The sequence below is a fragment of the Pinus tabuliformis genome, chromosome 8 (genome assembly GCF_031772625.1).
Source record: "Pinus tabuliformis cultivar Carrire ecotype Pingquan chromosome 8, CPIR1, whole genome shotgun sequence".
In the NCBI taxonomy this organism is placed as follows: domain Eukaryota; kingdom Viridiplantae; phylum Streptophyta; class Pinopsida; order Pinales; family Pinaceae; genus Pinus; species Pinus tabuliformis.
Window position 1 is genome coordinate 370127117 of NC_142294.1, and position 21025 is coordinate 370148141.

Sequence of the window (21025 nt, forward strand, 5' to 3'; positions counted from 1 at the left end):
GAAGAAGAGGAAAAGAGGTAGTGGGAAGAAGTAGAAAGGAAAGTAGGCTTCTATGAACAAGAAGAAGAGACCACAGCAAAAGCATGGGATGTCAGAGAGGCTACCAGAGCCATGAAGGCCATGGACATTGGCTAAGTTGCTCAGAGAATGAGAAACACTTTCATTAGGGGAGTGATGATGAGCCTCATCATTGGGTAATTATATGGGCCTTAATTCACCTCCTAGCTTAGTCAAACCAACTATTCTCACAACTTATTGCATACTTTTGATCATATTTTGTTTATGAGATGAATTAGAGTTGGATATTTTGCTTTGTGGTATAATGTGCATTTAATGCAAGATTAAAGGACAAAAGCAAGGAATTTTAGCAAAGACCTTGGTCAAAACTCGAATGGGACAAGGGATAGGAATTATAGGAGGGAAATCCTCCATATTTACTACCCTCCATTCGAATATTCCTCCATTAGATCGGAGTACGAATAGCCAAATCATGAGGACTAGAAGGTAGCCGAGCAAGTGGAAGTCAAAGCAGCAGTCTATCTCGAGTTCGAGAGCTGAGGCTAACTAATTTTAAGGAAGTCATTGGAGACTTCAGATGTATAAGTAGAGAGGCCTAGGACCTCAGTAGGATTCAGATTTTTTATTGTAAAACTCTACTGTATTTTCGATCTGCAAGACTTGTGACAGTTTTGATGTAATCCATTGTTTTGATAATAAGAATGAGTTTTGTTTTGAGCCAGCACTGAGTTAACTCAGAGGGTTGAAGCTCTTAGGTTAGGGCCCAACCCTAGCAACTAAGGCTCCTCTTTATTGTACATGTATGCTAGCATAGATTCATGGTTTAATCATTCATTTTCTTAAGTAGCTACATTTCCATTACAGTAGTGTAGCATAGATTAGTTGTGTTTTAGTTTTCTTCCATTTGTGCCTTCTTTCAATTAGCAGGTTAGCCAGGAGTTGTTGCATGAAGTTTGTTGTCTTGATTCAGTACAAGGTTCATTTCATTGTCATCTTTTTCCATCACTTTTTTCTCATATGTGCATTTCCTTTAGCACAAAATGCTTAAGCATAAGCTAATAAAACACGTCTTGATCAGATTATACCCATATATTTCCTTACCATCTGATCCACAACAAACATGACCAATCACCGTCTGATTCATTTCAACGCTTGACTTTATGCGCTCCAGATCTCCACCGTCGATCTGTCTAGCTTGATCCAACAGCTATTGTGAATTCTTCCACCTACTTTATGGGCTCAAAATCTCCATCATCGATCTGTCACGCCCTCGATCCAATGGCTATCGCATCACCCGATCGCCAAGTAGCTTGGCCAATCTCCACCATTTATCAATCCTGCATGATCCAATGGCTATCGTGCAATCTCGCACAAATTCTTGCATGGCCGATATCTGCCCGAGAGCATGTGAGAAAAGTGGTTTTTTCATGCTACGTGTTAGTCACTTAGGCTATCGCGCAAAATTTAGAAATATAGCTTACAGCTTTGGGGGCGTGCAAGAAGCAGATCCATCCATCTATTCACTTCATCACTGCGATAATACCTCCGCCATTCACCTCCCGTTAATCCTGTTCATCCCTCGATTCACTTAAACATTGTGATAAGATCTCTGCCATTCATCTCCTATTAATCTTGTTCGTTGATCAATCCATCCATCAATTCACTTAATTCCTACGATAAGATCTCTGCCATTCATCTCCCGTTAATCCTTTTCGTACCTCTATCCATTTAATCCCAAGCGATACGATCTCCACTGCTCCTCTTCCATTTATACTATTCATTGATCTGACTGATCCAATGGTTCCCATGCATTGCTACTTCGTTACGTCCTCCTTTCACTGATTTCGATCTTCACTTGCTCTTCCGCATGACTCCTTGCATGCTTGATTTTTCCAAAAAAACCAAAAACATGAAAACAAATTTAGTCTAGTTTCCTTGCTTACACATTAGTTTGGCTTGATGCTCTTTGCTTCTATAACTTAAATAGTAGCATTAGGTTAGTGTTGATTTAGCAATTTTTCTTAGCATAGTTGTTTAAATGGTTAATTAGGATATGGTGTGATTTAGCATTACATGTTGTTTTCTTCATTGTTGCAGTAGAGTAGCTCTCTTAGAATAGATTTGCTCCTCTTCCATAAAATAATCAAGCTTCTTCCGACTCTATAGAATTTTTGCTTGGAACCCCTGGGGTCTCTCGCCAGATGAACAAGTGACAATAGGCATGACCTTCACTTCTACTTGTGCATATAACACATATTTCACTAAATTTAGAATAAAATAATGGATATAGAATTTGAAAATAACCAAAAAGATCAATTCTAGTGATGTCATTTAATAAAAAAATTCCAAATTTAATGAAATATGCGTTATATAGCACTGTCACCTCGAATTTTGTATGAACCCGGGTTCATAAGTAAGGCTAGTAGCCCATGAGTTGCAGCATCCTTGCTGTAATATTAGCGCTCATCAATTGGTAGCACTTTATGCATTAGATGCAACAAAGACGCATCCCCTTCTTCGTGGAACATGAGAAACTGTGCTAGGAATACTCATTTACAAGATCTTTCTCCTTTAAAGAGTCCTACATTAAGAAGACGTAGGCCCACAACACACCAAGACAGAAAATGTGGAGAAGACTTTGAGGGGACAACATACGGCCCAAATTCTCTCATTTCTTTTGGTTGATAGGGCACAAGCGGATCCTTATCTGAGATCGCCTGCTGAAACATGGCTTTGTTGGTCCCTCTTAGTGCCCTTTGTGTTGAGTTTAGGAGGAAACTATGGAGCACCTTCTGCTCATTTTCCCCTTTCTTAGGGAAGTGTGGGATCCTGTTTTTCATCTCTTTGGAACCAAAAATATTAATCAAGAGGACCCTCTAGCTATGATGGAGCACTGTCCCAAAAACTATTTCAAAAGCCCCGTTGTTAACTGATCTTGGAGCCTAATCCTAGGATTTATCGTTTGGAATGTATGGAAAGAAAGGAACAAAGCTATATTTCAAGACCAACCCTCTTCCAGTGCCTCTACTTGGGGTCTTGTGAAAGAAAACAAAACGGAGACAATCATGTCAGAGAGATGCGATCTAGATGATTGGAAAGCCAACTTGCATGAGACAACCATTCTTGTATCCCTTAAACTAGCTCAAAACATGTCCATTCCTGAAATTCCTTCTAGAAAAGATCCCCCTATATCTTCACCATCTATATTCCAACTACCCCCACAACGATTCGTTCAAATCAATTTCGACAGAACCTCTAAAGAGAACCCAAGCCCTACTAGGTACAGGGGTATCCTGAGATCCTCTAATGACTCTCCCTTTGGGATCTATGTTGCCTTATGTGGCTCCATGACAAACAATGTAGAAGAATTTCATGACTCTTGAGAAAGGCCTCTCACTTGCTCAGAATCTGGATTGTCACAAAGCTCATATCATAGGAGACTTAAAATTTTTCATCTAGATGTCCTAGAAGCTTATTAATGGTTTTCCTACCACTAGAATTTCCAATAGTGGGCAGCCAGAGGCTCAGCTCAAATGCATAAGATATATCTTGGAAAGATTTGATTATGTCACTACTGGTCATGTTCTCCAAGCTAATAATAAAGTGGCAGATTGGTTGGCTAATAGGAGAGAATCACATAAGTATTGTGATTTCACCTCCCCTTGACACGAATTTCTCGGTGCAGCTAACTTAGACCCTAGGAATGCTCAGCTGCTTTGGGACCTCATAGAAAAAGACTCTCCTCCCCTTGATGGAGGTGATTGGACGATGGTACAAGTGGCACGAGAGCATCCCTTGGGACCTGCTCCAGCTCCATGTGCTTCAGAACTTCACACTCATGAAAACTCAGTGCATTCAATACAAAGGTATGTGGGATGGTCCTACCATGTTTATAATTGCAAGCTGGTTGCAAAGGAAGTTTAGTGTGGAAGCTTGGGAAATGAGCTTTGGTAAGCAGGCAGTCTGGGTCTATATCCAAGGTGTCTTCTTGGGGTTTTGACCTTGGCTGAGAGGCATTTTGGGGGATCAAGGCCCTATGGTGTGGTTTGGGGCTCATGGCTCGCTTTACGCTTGGGACCCGGGGATGCGAATAAGCGCAAAGGTGAGCCAAAACCAAACTCTGACCCATCACTAGCTCGAGCAGAAGGAATTTGTGTCATCACTCCTTCTTGCCTATGTGTGGGATAAGAGGTGTGAGTCTCTTTGTCTCTCTTTATGGTGGTTAGTCTAGAGCTATTCCCATCTGGTGGTGCTCGAGCAACAATTAGTGGGTTCTTAGTGGATTGAATTATTCCTCGGGTGTTTATGGTGAAAGTGGTGAAGGCTATCCGGTGTGGATCTTGACTTTTTTGTCTTATTCTTGTCAAAGGGTGGTAAGTGGTGTGTGGGTTAAGGTGTTTGAACCTCCCATTTATGTAGGGTGTTTTTTTCATAACCTCTCCCATTAAGTGGTCCTCGGGTGTGAATTTGTGGGATCCGTGTGCCTATCCTTTGAAATTGTGTCATGTAAGTATGACCTCGATGTGATTGAGGTGCATACGGTGTACCTTTATGAGTTGAAGTGCGTTTAGGGTGGTTGTGGAAGAGGGGGGTGCAAACCACCTGATGTGGTTAGCAGCTTATTTATCCCGGCCTTGGAGGAGTGTGGTGACAGATCTGGTGCAGCAGTCTCCTTGGGGGTAGTTCAACAACCCAAGTATGGGTTATTATTATTGTAGGTGTCCTTTTTTTGGGGAGCCTTCCCCTTCTCTCTAGCTAATTTGCCTCTTTTCTCAATGCCCAGAAAATGGGGTTGACCCCACCGTGGGGGTGTGCAATGGTAGCTAGAGAGGCGTCTTGAGCCTGAACATAGTTAATCCGTGACCAATTCTCCTAGCTGGGACACTGAGGAAAAAGACACTGTATCTCTAATTTGTTCGCATGGCCATGTGGTAGCTCCAGTCGGTTTGGAATCTCTTGCAGCACAACTTCGTCAAATCTAAATCAATATGGATATCCTCTGAGATCATAGGTATGAAGACAAGAATGAGACTATGGCCTATTCCCAGGATATCTTGTATAGCCAGAATTAGATATTGGAGCAGTTGGATAGTCTTTGACTTCAGTATCATCATACAAATGACCACCTTTGCAGTCTGGGAGCAAGGGTGGAACATATTGACTTCCATATCCATGATCCTGTCAGCTTCTCCACTACTCCTCCTGTACTTCTTCCTCACTTGCCACCCTGATATGAAACTATGAATTATGGTTTTCTTTTTGTTTATGTCAGTTATGTCTAGGCTTGAATTCCCTCCGAAATAATGTATGTTAGTTTTCCTTTTTGGTATGTCCCATCCCCCACTCTAAAAAAGTCTAGTCAAAATGAGAGAGCAGAGGCTGCCATGAAGATATTTGTAAGCTGTACTTTATTGAAAATCTAATGAAATCATTATTGACTTTAAAAAAAAATGTTGTTAGCATAACAAGGCTTAGTTGTGTGCACAGTAAACATTTAGAGAGGGTTAGTTTTGTGTTGATATGAGGCCCAGAACCGAGAGGTGGAATTGCGATAGCAAACCCCCTTTTCTGAATCAATAACTTTCCACTGATTTGGGTAGTTGATTGTTGGCCATTGGATTTCGAAACCAAAAAATTTCAAATAAATAAAGAGAGAAAATTTGTTTGTATGAACCCCTAATTCAAGGATAACCCTAGTGTATTGATGAGGCCTTATTAATTCAATGGAGATAAATGGTTCAAATTCTCTCCCTCCATGATAAATTGGATTTTGGTGTTCATAGGTACCAATAAATTAGCTTGGCATTGTGACAATAGCATAGGAGGAGAGGAAAACACAGAGTTTCATTTGCATCCAAATGATGTATTCAAAAAGCTTATCTAGATACCTAAACTGTCTTCCACAAACCCTAAACCGATGGATGATCTAATGGTGTATTGGAAAACACATTGTTAATGAATGCTATAAAGAAGTGCAAGTTCAAAAATATCTTTGACCATGTGAAATATTTCTTGTGTATCACTAATCCATAAAAAAATGAAATGTACCAATAAAAATGTCAGTTAACTTTGAACTCAAAGGAAACCCAGTAATAATTTTACCTTTTAATTTCCTTGCAATATTGTTAAAGTGTCTAAAACTTGATGGATTTCACCAGGTTTCAAAACTCCTATGATTAAAAATCTAAAGGGCATAAAAATAGGGCACGAACACCGAATCAAACCCTGAGCATGGTCAAGATTTACGATGTGCTTACAAGGTATTCACGCTTAGAAAATAGATTTGGCATATGAAGCACCTGATCAACATGCTTCTTCAAGGAGATCATCTACATGGCAAATTACTAGAAGACGACCATTCTCAAAACCACAAACCATGTTTTCCTTGCCCCGCACCACCCTGCCCTGCGAATGTTGTTGATGTTTCCTGCCTATAGGTGAAACGGGTTTCCCCTTCTTCTAGGCGGCACCATAAAGCTTAATTAGATAAATGAATACCACTTCTTTCAGAAGACTCCAACCGAATCACAAATTGAAGCCATTGCAGACCCTTAAAAACAGATCAATGGAGTTTTAGGCAAAAAGAGAAGAACTAAACTCAGAAGGAAGCGTTGTCTAGGAGTCCAAAGTTAACATGGATTTTTTTGGAGGGATTACATTTTCCCATGATGAATTTTTCTCATTATTAAAATCGTGTAATTTAAAAAAAAATGTATTAACAATAATTTTGTTGTAATTTTTTATTTATTTTTAAACATGTACTCTTTCAATTTGATTAACTTAATATTAATAAAAACCAAGAGAAATTTAATTTTAATAAAAAGTAAACCATGTGTAAATTAATTAATTTATATTTTTTTAATAGTAGAAAAACTTATCATAATTTAGTTGTTAAATTGGCAGTGAGGACAAATCTCTCTAGTTATTCAAGGAAAACTAAGCAACTTAAAGTGAACCATTGGCGGTCTATAAATGGGTAAGCCTTCACTTCTACTAGATGCCTCTATGTCTTGGGTGGTTAGTGAGTTTCCCTACTTTTGAGGAAGACGAGCTCTTAGCCAAGCAAAAGCAAGTTATTTTAGGGCATACTCCATACCCAATCGATTAATTTATATTTTGAATAATATATTAACATTAAAGGTCAAATTTGTTTATTTATTGAATCTTATATTAGTATAACTTACTATATTTTAATAGATATGATTTTATTTTTGAAAATATAAATTATAAAGATTATAATAGATATAAATATTATTTTATGTTTCTTAGTTTCAATTATGAGTTTGATAGAGATAATTGATGGTATTATTATATATCTATATCTGAGAAACTTAACCATAACTCTGGAAAGAAAAATTAGTGAAAACAGGACAACCTAGACGGTTAGGTTCATGGGACTATAAAGGGTTCCAACTCGATGTGAGTTGACGTCTAGGATAATGGTTTCATTATGAGGCTTTCCACGTCATTTAAAGCATTTAGGGCTTATATCTTGGCTAAGGAATCAAAAAGGTCCCTAGGCCTAAAACAATTATTTCTCATGTTTAATCTCCATATTGAACAAGATATTAGAATGGGAATATGGGCACAATTAGTATGTTTTTCATAATAGAAATGGGTTTTATGGTCTCTACAATAGATAGGGAAAGAAAACAAGATTTTTATTCCCTAATAAAAACTTCTCTAGTAGTTCAATGGATGTGAATAAGGCCACAAACCACCACACATATCCTAGCTTATAAGATATAGCTAGCCTTCAGGTACATTACGGGTGTTATTTGAATGTTTTTTGTGCCATAGTTGGTCGAGGCCTCTAAGTTTGGCCTCAATATTGTTAGGAGGTTTTTGACACCATGTATGGCACTTGGGGCCTTAATCCTTGTGAAGGAAGGATCATAGGCTTCTTGGGTCATATTTGAATCTTCCCATGATCAATATTCTTGAAAAAGTATTTGAATTACCACACATGACAACTCTAGGGGATATTTGGCGTTTATGGGGAATCTTTGTCACCACTGGTATGGTTTACATGATAAGAATGGGTCTTGGGGAATGTACTATCTCTAGGGGAGGATAAAAGAGGGCCTTAGGCCCTAAATAAATATTCTAGAGTTCGAGGAAGATGAAGTAAGCCCCAAACAACCACATAGATACTCTCTAAGGGATATTTGAATTTCAACTTGGATATGGGAGCCATGACATGTTATTCTACATAAAGAACCACAAGAACTGTTAATATGTATCGTTTTCTAATAATAGTGGGTGCACATTCTGGTGAGCTCCAGTATTGTAGCAATAATGCTACAACTCCTGGGGCTTCCTGTCTCTTAATTTTATCAACCCGGTAGTTCGTACAAACTTGGAAGCGACGGTGCTGTATGCACAAGTACTAGCCCTTGTCGCAGCTGTCACTTGGTCAGCTGGCACAAGTCCGCTAGGGCTTAAGCCAACTTCTATAGGCTCACAGAAGAAGCTTTATCAATGATGGACGAAAGTTAACTTCAAAGAAAGGCTACTCTACTTGACAAACTGAATCAAAAGCAACTTAAAGCATGTAAATCTATGAAACCCTAATTTAACTAGTCTATCCTCTATAATGCAAAGAATGTGGGTGCAACTCTTATGAATGCTGTCATTGCCTCTAACAAGTATGAATGCATGGGTCTAAGCTACTAGCATCATGAGAAATGTGTTTTTGTGTTTTTCCTTTAAGTGTGTGGAATGATGGTGATCTTGAGCTAACTAGGGTTTGGTTGTGCAGATGGGATGGAGAAGGAAGGAAAGCGTGGGATAGGTTGGGGAGGCTAGGAGAGGTCCCTAGGGATCCTTAGCACCCATCCACAGAGGTTCCTCGCATTCAGATGCTCAGCAACCGAGAGAGTGGCCTCCTACAGGATGGCTGTGGAGAATCCTACAGGATACTCTGTCTTATATAGGATGTCGAGAAATGGCTACAGGATGACCTACTGTGAATGTTTGGAGTGATGGAGGGATGGTGAAATGGTAGGGGGAGATGTGGAAGGTAGGGATGAGGTTGGTGATGGCCTTAGAAGCGAAAGATTAGGATGGGAGGTGAGTGTAGGAAAGAGGATGGAAGGTGAAGGGCTATGTCAACGAAAGGCGAGAGAATGGAGACGCGTGAGGAATGCAAGACTTGATGAGGTAACAGAGCGGAGCAGGGGTCAAAGAGAGGTCTGCATGCATGATCAAGATGGAGGACAAAGTGATGGAACGAGAGAGAGAGGGAGAGCAGTGTAAGTGAAACAAATGATTATGACTGTTACTTAACCAAAAATGCATCAACCTAAACTACTTGTGCTTGTAAATTCAATGAGCAGCAATCGAAATGTGAAAGAGAACGTGCATGAAGCTGTGGTAAGGAAGTGCAGTGCATGAGTGGATGACAAGGAAGCATCTAACGTAACAGTGACTGTATTGCAGCAATCATCAAGTGAAGAAATGCGTGTTTTTGGTGGCTAGCTTTGGGCTGCACCCCAATCTTCAAGAAAGATGGCAGTGAGTCCTAACAGCCTTTTTGTTGGAGCTCCAATGGACTCTATCTATCCTCTGCTACACTAAATGACTGTAAACAAACTCACCATAAGCAAATCCTATCTACTCATGAAAAAGACCAACTCATCAACTTGTAATTCGAATTGCATGTGTAAATGGAAAGCTCACAATGCTGCAAATGAAATGGAAATAACACTACAACAGAGGGGATCTATGGCTCTCAGGTTGGGCCCTAACCTGAGAGCTATAGTCTCCTTAAGGAACTTAGAACTAGATCACAAACTGTCTTCTTTATTCATAACTGATATCATGCCAAATTGGCTTACAAAAGAGAACGAAACTTGAGCTGTGCTCCAAAATTACAATAGTAATACGAGAGTTTCAACAACCTAACCAAGGCTAAGGCTTCTATACTTATACAAAACGATGCTCCAACAGATATCCATGATTCTAGGAGCTCAGCTGTTCAATCTATAGTTTAACTGTTGATCCTGTAGGATGGTCATAAATGTTGTTTCCTGTAGAGCAGTTTTGAACTGATGTTCCTGTAGAACAGTTGGCCGTGTATTAAGCTCGGAGGGAGGCTGAAGTGGGCTCGGAGTTCTTGGTGAGGATCACGAGGAATGTCCCCCAAAACTGTGGACAACCTCTCCTTATGTCAGCAATGCCAACTCGTTGTCTCCTTGCCACCTTTTCGTTGTCTTTTGCTCCCTTTTAATGCCAAAACCTGGAATCACAATGCATTAGCTACGTGGATAAAGTGCCTATCCTTTCTCCTACAAACAACATGAATAAACTAAGAAGTGTATGCATAAACAATAAAAATGAATGGTTTGAGCAAGCAAAATAGGCCAAAAATGAGCCCAAATTGTACCAAAATTGGGGCTCATCATCACCCCCCAGCTGAACCATTTTCTCATCCTTGAGCAACCTTGCCCCTGCTCCTTGTCCTTGGCCGAGGACTCGGGACCGGAGCAGGCTGTTTCTTTTCTGCTTTTGATGGTCCTGCCTTTTCTGCCCCTGATGGTGATGAGGGTGATGCTTCCTTCCCTTTTTCTATTTCCTTGAGTCGGGCTTCAGAAGGCGACTGGCCTATCTTTCGTGTCCAGGAAGTTATTTTTGGGCTCCCTTTTTCGGGGGTAGCTGATTGTTTAGAGGGGGTTCTTGTAATGGGTGAAGTAGGTACATCCCCTGAAGTGGTATGGCCACTGGGTGAAGGCTGTGGCTTGCTTGGGGACATCCTCTTGCTTCTCGTGGCTTCAGGTGGCAGAGGGGTCTCCCTCTCCCTTTTCTCTTTCGGTTTTGGAGGAGTTCTGAGGACAGCCAGTGCCGCTGCTGCCTCCTTATCGAGGATGTCAGCCTTCTCTTTCTTGTGTTTTGCTTTGTCGAAGCTCCTTGTAGAGGGTCCCTCCTTTTTAAATCTCAGGCTTCCTGTGGAAGACCCTGCTTTGCCCGCTTTCGGGCCTCCTGTAGAAGATTCCTTCTTTGTCTTCGGGCTCTCTAGAGGAGGCTGTTTTTCAATGACCTTCGGGCCTCTTGTAGGAACCCCTCTTTCCAGCCTAGTGATTCTTGTAGGAGCCCCTGTCTCTGTCTTCGGGCTTCCTGTAGAAGCCTGTGGTTGTACTGTCGGGCTTCCTGTAGAAGCCTTTATCTCCATCTTTGGGCCTCCTGTAGAAGCCTGTTTCCCAGTAATTTCCGGGCTTCCTGTAGAAGCCTTGGTCGTTGCTCTCGGGCTTCCTGTAGAAGCCTGCTCCTTACTGATCTTCGGGCTTCCTGTAGAAACCTTTGCCTTTGTTTTCGGGTTTCCTGTAGAAGCCTGAGTTTGCGTTTTCGGGCTTCCTGTAGAAGCCTGTGATTGCGTTCCTGCAGATGCAATTCTCACCACCTTCTCTTGCCTTGTTGCGTGGCTTTTGCGTTTGGCTTGGACTGCAGAAGCTGACGAGGTGCTTGGGCTGGCAGGGGCCACCTCAGCTTTGACTGCCCTGCTCTTCAACCTCTGTTCTCTTGCTGATAGGATGAGGGTGTCCTCTTTGACTTTGTCATCTTCTCCCTCCTCCTTCTTCTTTCGTTCCTTTTTCTGTGCTGGAGCCGGAACTTTTTGGCTTTTTCCTTTCTTACTCCCGGCTGCCGGCTCGTCTTCTTCTCCGTTAGAGGATTCCGCTCCTTCAAGCAACATTTTTATGTTCCCCGTTCTTGATAAGTTCCTAAATGATTCCCAAGCGAGGGGAACTTTATATGAGCGGAGAGCATCCTCCACGAGGAGCTTGACTAGCCCATGGTGGGCTATCTGGTCCGGAATTCCGTCCTTGAGCTTGGTGGAACACTCCATTAAGGATTGTAGTAGAAAGTAAGGAATGCTCAACCTCTGTGCTGCAGGGAGGTCAATCTGGTGTCTTAGTTCGTTAAGCAGCCTAAAGTGATACGCATATACAATGCTATATCGGCCCTCACAGGTGATATATTTCATAATTTGTAGACTGACTTCATTCCATGGCGGCAACAGGCTTGCCCTTTTGACTCCATTTTTGTCTTCGGTGAATGACTCTTCCGGTGGGAAGAACTCCTTCTTTGCTTGCTGGCTCTGCTTCCGCTCTTCTTTGTCCCACGGTAGACCCATGGGCAACTCTGTAATCCGACTGATATGCTCGGGGGTGAGTTTGAGGCTGAGACCTCTGAAGGTTACCGTGGCCAACGTCTGTGATTTAGGCTGCAGAGCCTGCAAAAATTCCTCGGCTACTTCCTCATCGTAGCCCTGTAGTTTATCACAGAAAGGCATCCATTGTGCTCTAGTGAAGAGCTCAACCACTGCCGGGTTTCTCCTTAATGCATTTGAATTAGTGGGCTCTCGCCTGATAAACCCGCCAGGCATGATGAACACAGTGTTTGTACCAGAGGTGGTGGATACACAGGAAATTCGGTCTTAAAGACAGAACATGCAATGAATTTTCAGACCACAATGTGATTATACAGCTATCCTGTAGGAGCGATAGTATAGGCATGGCAAACCAAAATTTTTTATGACCACACTGTGACTAATTGCCTTGCCACCTTTTTAAAAACCAATTGCGGAAGGAGTTGCAGGGTTACCTCTTTTCTGCCACCTTTTTTTTACGTGAAGATTTCACCTTCCTGTAGAGCCGCGTGCCTGTAGAAACTACTTCCTGTAGGACGGCGTTCCTGTAGAAACTGTTCCTGTAGGAGCAGTGTGCAGGCTTCGGGAAGAGCTTTTAGCTGGCTGGCGGTCGAGAGGTGCTTTACCAGCGTTCAGGTGGCCGAGAGCTCGGCGTGTCAACATGCAGAGGTAAGCAGAGGATCTACTCGAGTTTTGAAGTGAGGTTGATGGAGATACACGCTTAATCGAGCCGATTAGATTTTGAATCGGCGCAGCTCGTGGCGCGGAGGTGAGCTGTCCCCGCCGGACCGTTGGGTGACGTCACCCCTCATCCGCCTACACATTCGTTTGTTGCCGCATTCATTCCCACAGATCTGCCGCCGCCCTTTTCGGTTAAACTTCACTTCTCGGTTGACGGGACTGATCTTCACATGCTTGCTGCGTGTGTCTCTCGTCGTGGCTGCCACCTCGTCCTCTGACTATCCCTTTACTAACCGACGTGGCCCATCACTGGCCTTTAGGCCGCTCAACCATTCACCTTTATGCCATGCAAAACAAATCGAAGTAATAATCATGCAGTTTGATCGAGAGAAGGATTAGAACACTTACCTGCGCGCGGCTGCACATGATTTCCAGATTTTTTTAGCGATGGATCCACCTGCCGCATGTGGCTGCACATTCCTGTAGGCTCGTGGTTACAGGATGCTGGCGATGGAGTGGATGGATCTGCATTCATGCGCCCATGTTTGATCTCAGATGGCGGTGCTGTGAACGGTCTTCACTTGAGCAGGTCGAACTGTTACAGGATCCCCACGAGGGGTCTTGTCACCGTTATTTCTTCTCGGGTGTATGCTGCATGCTGGCGGTTCTGGCTTCTCGATCATGATCCCAGCGCTTCTGATGTATCAACATGGATGTGGTATGGTTCTCGGTGCTTAGTTTCTCTTTGACAGGTGCTTTCTCACGAGAACTGATTACTTTGGTGTGCTGCTGCAGGGATCTGGGTTGCATGGCGACGAGGGTGGTGGAGGACGATAATGGCAATGTTCAGGGGTGCCATCATTGACATGCATGCATTCAATCCACTCCTCAGTCGCTAGATCTTCATTTGAAACACATTTCGGCCATCGTAACCTTCTACAGGAAGTTTCCTGTAGAACACAGAGCTTCCTGTAGAAATTTGGCACTTTCCTGTAGAAGATCCACGTCTTCCTGTAGGAAGACTGTCTGTTCCTGTAGAAAAACTGTATCCTCCGGTAGAAGATCCAAAGCATGATAATAACTGCACATACCTTAAAAACATTGTTGTTCTTGGAGGAGGTGCTGATGACATCCTTTGCTAGCATGATGAAGGCCCCTGGCTTGGAGTGGAGAGGCTTCTTCTCCTCCATAGAACATCTACATGCAAACCTTTTTATTGTGCTGATTGTTTTTTTTTTTTCTCTTTTTTTTTTCTTTTTTTTTTTTTTTTTTTTTTTTTTTTTTTTTTTAGAAAGACAATAGGAGCGCCTCGATGAGGTTTTCACCCCCACTGCCTGCCTTGGGTGCCTCAGAGAGGTTTTCACCCAAGGATCTTTATTTTCCTCTTTTTTTCTTGAAAGACAATAGGAGCGCCTCAATGAGGTTTTCACCCCTACTGCCTGCCTTGGGCGCCTCAGAGAGGTTTTCACCCAAGGATCTTTATTTTTTCCCTTTTTTTTTTTTTTTTGTGTTTTAGATCCTTCAGGGTATGCCCAAAGTGGATGCAGAACCCTTCTCTATGACCAAAACAGATTTCTCCATAGTGCTGATAAACTCTTGTCTTGAGAGAGGTCTTCTATAGATCTTCAATCGGTGCCCATTTACAAGCATGGGAATGGATTCCTCATCAATGGTTCAAATGAGGACAGATCCATTGTCATGGCACTGTTCCACCACATATGGTCCTAGCCATCTGGTTCTCAACTTCCCCTTGAAATCTTTGAATTTGGAATCATACAACAAAGCCCAATCTCCCGGCTGAAATTGCTTGTCATGGAGATGTTGGTCATGCCACACCTTCCTCTGAAGTTGAACCACCTCTGAGTGAAGGAGGGCCTGCATGCGGTGTTCATCCAGTCCATTCAGCTGCAATAGCCTTTCTTGCTGTGCATGGCTGAGATCTAGGTCCAGCTGAGCTGCCAACCTCAAAGTGTTATACTCAAATTCAATGGACAGCAAAGCTTTCTTCCCATAGACCAGCTCATAAGGTGTGAAATCGGTGGTGGTCTTCCAAGTGGTGTTGTAAGCCCATGTGGCTTCAACTAGGCGATCTGCCCAGTCTTTTCTGCTGCTGTCTACCACTTTGGTCAAGATCCCTTCTAGAGCTCTATTGGTGACTTCCACCTGCCCATTGGCTTGAGGATGATAAGGGGTGGAAGTCCTATGCTTGATCTTGTGATGAGCCAATAGGTCTTCAACCAAGTTAGAGGTGAACTGGCTCCCTTGATCGGTCACCAGCTCTCTTGGGTAGCCAAACTTGTAGAAGATGTTCTCTCTTAAGAACTCAACCACCTTTTCTTCAGTTGCTGCTTTGATTGCTTTAGTCTTTGCCCACTTTGTCAAGTAGTCAGTACACACTATGATGTAGGATCTTTGCCTCGAAGAGGGATTGATTGGGCCCACAAAGTCCATGCCCCACTTCTCAAATGGCTCGAGAGTCACTTGAGGTTGGAGAGGCATCTCATCCATTTGGGTCGGTTTCCCCATTCTTTGGCATTGGTCACACTGGCTAACATATCTTCTGACATCTTGATGAAGTGTGGGCCAATAGTAGCCTACCTGCAGGATCTTGAAGGCAGTTCTCTTTGCCGCAAAATGTCCTCCACAAGGCCCATCATGACAGGTGAGGAGAATGTCAAAGACTTCCTCCTCCCTTACACAACGCCTTAAGATCTGATCGGGGCCAAGCTTGAACAGGTTGCCCCCAATCCATGTAAATGAGGCACTCTTTCTGATGATTTTGCTCTTCTCTTTTGAAGAGAGGTGCGGAGGAAACTGAGCTGAAACGAGGTAGTTTTCTATGTCAGCAAACCATGGAGAGAGTATTGAGATAGCAAACAGATGATCATCAGGCATCTGGTCATCCACCGTCCCATCTTCATCTGCAGACAAATCCAATCTAGACAAGAAGTCAGCAACAACATTTTCTTTTCCTGGTTTATCAACAATGGTTAGATCAAACTGCTGCAATAAAAGTAACCATCTAATAATACGAGCATTCACATCTGGTTTATTCATCAAGTATCTAATAGCAGCATGGTCAGTATGTACAAAAGTCTGGTAACCAGTAATGTAATGTCGGAACTTGTTCAGTGCATGAACCACAGCTAAGAATTCCTTCTCGGTTACAGTGTAATTCAGCTCTGCTTTGGACAAGTTTTTGCTAACGAAGTAAATGGCATATGGAAGTTTTTGCTCAACTTGTCCTAAGGCTGAACCTATGGCTTTGTTCGAGGCATCAGTGTGGATGTGGAAAGGTAGGGCCCAGTTTGGACCTCTTAGGATTGGAGCTGACACTAACTTGTCTTTTAATTCATTCAAACTCTTCTGACAATCGTCAGTCCAATTAAACTCCACATCTTTTGCCAACAAACCAAACAACGGTGAGACTAACTTGCTGAAGTCTTTAATGAACCTCCGGTAGTATCCTGCTAATCCCAAGAAACTCTGGACATCCCTTACTTTTTGAGGAGGTGGAACCCTCTTGATGAGAGCAATTTTGTTAGGATCCACCTGCAATCCTTGAGAAGAAATGGTATGGCCTAGCACTGTCCCTTCAGTCATTAGGAATTCACATTTCTCAGGGCTAAGGGACAAGTTCATCTCGATGCACTTGGTTAGGACCTTTCCCAAGTTGGACAATGCTTCCTGGAAGTTGGCCCCATAAGGGGTAAAGTCATCCATGTAGATTTCCACTGCATCATGGACCAACTCCGAGAAGATGCTCAAGACAGCTCTCTGAAAAGTAGCAGGAGCATTGCATAGCCCAAAGGGAAGGACTCGGTAGGCAAAGGTACCCCAAGGACAAGTGAAGGTGGTCTTATCTTGGTCTTCCGGGCTGATTTGGATTTGATTGTACCCGCTGAACCCATCCAGGAAAGAGAAGAACTTCTTTCCTGCCAGTCCATCCAACACTTGATCTATGAAGGGTAGAGGGAAATGGTCCTTCTTGGTAGCTTTGTTCAGCTCCCGGTAATCTACACAGATCCTCCACTTCCCATTCTTCTTGGGAACCAACACCAGAGGGGACACCCATTCACTATCTGAGATGGGGTAAATGAATCCGGCGTCCAACAGTTTTTGCAATTCTTCCTTGACAATGTCCTTAAGGGCTGGATTCATTCTCCTCTGGGGTTGCCTAACTGGTTTACAATCCTCTTTGATGTATATATGATGGGTACAGACCTAGGGATGGACTCCTTTCATCTCCTTATAGCTCCAAGCAAAGGCATCTAAGTGGCTGGACAATAGGCTACACAACTCCTTCTCCTGGGAAGGAGATAGGGAGGAGCTGATCTTCAATGCTCTCTCAGGGCCGAACTCCACATTCTTAACTCTGGGAGTGACAGGGTTGGTTGTACAAAGATCCACTAAGGTGCTGGCTTGGGCATCCTCCACCAATTTTTCTAAAGGTAGTGCACTGGTAGGTGGGTTTTGGATCAAGTTCTCGATCAAATCATCCTCGGTTGGGGGATTTCTTCTATTGGTTTCTATGGTACATAGAGGTGCTGAATACACCTCGTCTTCTTCTCCTTCTTCCAACCAGAGTGGTAAGTCATGCTCTAAAGAGGGTTGGGCAGGAGGGTATAGGACAAGTTGCTTGGACATAGGACCATTTTTGATGGTCATATTTCCAGCACGACAACTGATATAGGCATCTGCAGTGGCTAACCAAGGCCTTCCCAAAATGAGGGGATATCCAGTAAGCTTTGCCTTTGGTTGCAGAACCAGGAAGTCTGCAGGATACTCCCAAGAGTCAATAGAGACCAAGACATCCTCCACAATCCCTTCGGGAGTCACGGTGGAGCGATCTGCTAACTGCAGTACTGTCGAAGTCTTTCTCAAGGAACCCTGAAGATTGAGTTTAAGCATGGTATCCCTGGTCATCACATTGATGGCTGCCCCCAGATCAATCAAGGTGTGGGGGATAATGGTGCCATTGATGTGTACATCTACTACAGGACTTCCAGGATCTAGGTATTTTGGGCAGATGACTTGTCCTAGCATAAGGTCAGACAGTTGTCCTATGACGTTGATAGTTGAGGCATCTTTCTTCCGTCTGCCTGGGTGTTTGAAACACTTCTCCTTAATCAGCTTGTTATATATTGGCACATCCTTGATGGCTTGGAGAAGTGGGATTTTAACACACAACTGTTTGAGCTCACCCAAAAGCTCATCTTCCTCCGGGTTGGGTTGTGTGGTGGCTGTAAGTCTCTCAGGAAAGGGTGGAATAGGCTTTGGTTCACTTTCCTGATGGTCTTCCTCCTCCTCTGGGGGAGGAGGTTGGCGATCTGGAAGAGTCTTTCCAGATCTCAGATTGATCTCCTGGATCTCCACAGCATAGGTAGGGCATGAGGTCTCCCCAGTATATACCTGCTGAGCCTGTCTATTGTTGGGGTTCGGGTTCGGTTGAGCAGGCATTTGAGGTTGCCTTGGAGGAGCAGGAGGTAATGGTTGTGGCTGAACTGGAGGTGGAGGCAGAATGGCGGGAGGATTGTTGTATTGAGGCCTCTACCCCGACTGAGGTGCACTCCATTGAGGCTGCGACTAGGTATGTGAGTGATATGGATGAGAAGTAGGTTGAGTAGGGTACTTAGGTGGATAAGACCATGGAGGAGGCATGGACCAGGAAGGATGAGCAGGGGGACCCCAGGAAGGCATGGGAGTCAAGTGGTTGGGGTTGTAATAAGCTTGAGATGCCCCTTGCATCCCCTGCTGATAAGGTCTAGATCCTTGAGGCCTCCTTTGGTTGATGAAGTAGAGAGGTTCAGTGGGGGCTTCAGTCCCTTGGTACATAGCTTTAAACCCAGGCAAGGTTGGACACTGATTTGTTGGGTGGTCCTCCTCACAAACGAAACACACTTCAACCGAATGCAATGGACATTCGTTCTTAGGGTGTCTTCTGGTGCACCTAGGGCAGAAGACAGCCAAGGCTCTCTCAGCTTCCTCTTTCTTTTGCTGGATCTTGAATGTGTCCAGCTGCATGGCAATGGTATGTCTCACCTCACTCTTAAGATCTTCTAATTGGTTTGTAATCTCATGTTTGGAGAAAGGGACACCGGTGGAGAGGAGGTTTCCTCTACCTCGTTTTCTAGCTACCCTGGAATGATTTCGAAACACAGTTTTGATGTCCTCATAAGGCAGTTGGTAAATGTCCCCCCCAGCTAACATGTGAAGGGTGTCTAGGAGATCTTCAGGGACTCCTCGGAGTAGAACCAACTTGAGGGATTTAGGGTCAAGTGTGCACCTGGCCCGTTTATAGCTAAGTTGGAACCTCTCCTCATAGTCCTCTAAAGACTCATCATTCCCCATGGTCATTCGAAAGATTTCTCCCTTGGTTTCCTTGGACCTACAATAATCCCTATACTTGGTATTGAAGGCTTGCTGCATCTGAGCCCAAGTGGTGATGCTATTCCCAGGTAATCCCATGAACCAACGTAGTGCTGCATCCTTGAGAGTGGAAGGGAAAGGCTTCAACTTTTGCTCATCCTCAGTATAGTCATAGGTTCGACAAAGGACAGCAAACTCAAACAAGAAGGTATCCGGATCCTCAGTGGTCAGTCCATGGAAGTGAGGCAAGGCAGAGGGGCTAATGTTTTTCATTTTCATATCCCCATTGGTTTCTCGGATGGGGAAAGCTCCTTCTATTCTCTCATCTTCTCTCCCATTATCAGCCATGGCTTCAGATGGAGTGGTTTCTAACTCTTCTTCGTCTATAGGGTCTTGGTATATCTCAGGATGTTCACCTATAGGTTCCTCTGGGTCACTGTCACCAAAGAAGAGAGAAGGGTGACTTAGTGATGTGGTGGGGGTGTTTGGTAGGAATTTGCCTGATCTATCTCGGTTCCTACGAGGCATGAAAGGGAAAGGACTCTTCTCTGTTTTTAGTGCTTTTGCTTTTTTCTTGTACCTGCAAAACTGAAACAAAGTGATCTACAACTAACTAGATTGCTCAAATGAAATTTGCGGAATTGGAAATATTAATCTAGGAAAGCAGGAAATATTAATCTAGGAAAGCAGGAAATACTAATCTAGGAAAGCAGGAAATACTAATCTAGGAAAGCAGGAAATACTAATCTAAGAAAGCAGGAAATACTAGTCTAAGAAAGCAGGAAAGTCTATGCTACTTTTGCAGAATGGAAATGAAGCAAACTACTTAGCAGAAGGTAAGAGTAGGAAAGTAGAGGAAAGCAACAGGTGCTAATACTCTGACAATTCCCCGGCAACGGCGCCAAAAAGATGGTGAGCTCCAGTATTGTAGCAATAATGCTACAACTCCTGGGGCTTCCTGTCTCTTAATTTTATCAACCCGGTAGTTCGTACAAACTTGGAAGCGACGGTGCTGTATGCACAAGTACTAGCCCTTGTCGCAGCTGTCACTTGGTCAGCTGGCACAAGTCTGCTAGGGCTTAAGCCAACTTCTATAGGCTCACAGAAGAAGCTTTATCAATGATGGATGAAAGTTAACTTCAAAGAAAGGCTACTCTACTTGACAAACTGAATCAAAAGCAACTTAAAGCATGTAAATCTATGAAACCCTAATTTAACTAGTCTATCCTCTATAATGCAAAGAATGTGGGTGCAACTCTTATGAATGCTGTCATTGCCTCTAACAAGTATGAATGCATGGGTCTAAGCTACTGGCATCATGAGAAATGTGTTTTTGTGTTTTTCCTTTAAGTGTGTGGAATGATGGTGATCTTGAGCTAACTAGGGTTTGGTTGTGCAGATGGGATGGAGAAGGAAGGAAAGCGTGGGATAGGTTGGGGAGGCTAGGAGAGGTCCCTAGGGATCCTTAGCACCCATCCACAGAGGTTCCTCGCATTCAGATGCTCAGCAACCGAGAGAGTGGCCTCCTACAGGATGGCTGTGGAGAATCCTACAGGATACTCTGTCTTCTACAGGATGTCGAGAAATGGCTACAGGATGACCTACTGTGAATGTTTGGAGTGATGGAGGGATGGTGAAATGGTAGGGGGAGATGTGGAAGGTAGGGATGAGGTTGGTGATGGCCTTAGAAGCGAAATATTAGGATGGGAGGTGAGTGTAGGAAAGAGGATGGAAGGTGAAGGGCTATGTCAACGAAAGGCGAGAGAATGGAGACACGTGAGGAATGCAAGACTTGATGAGGTAACAGAGCGG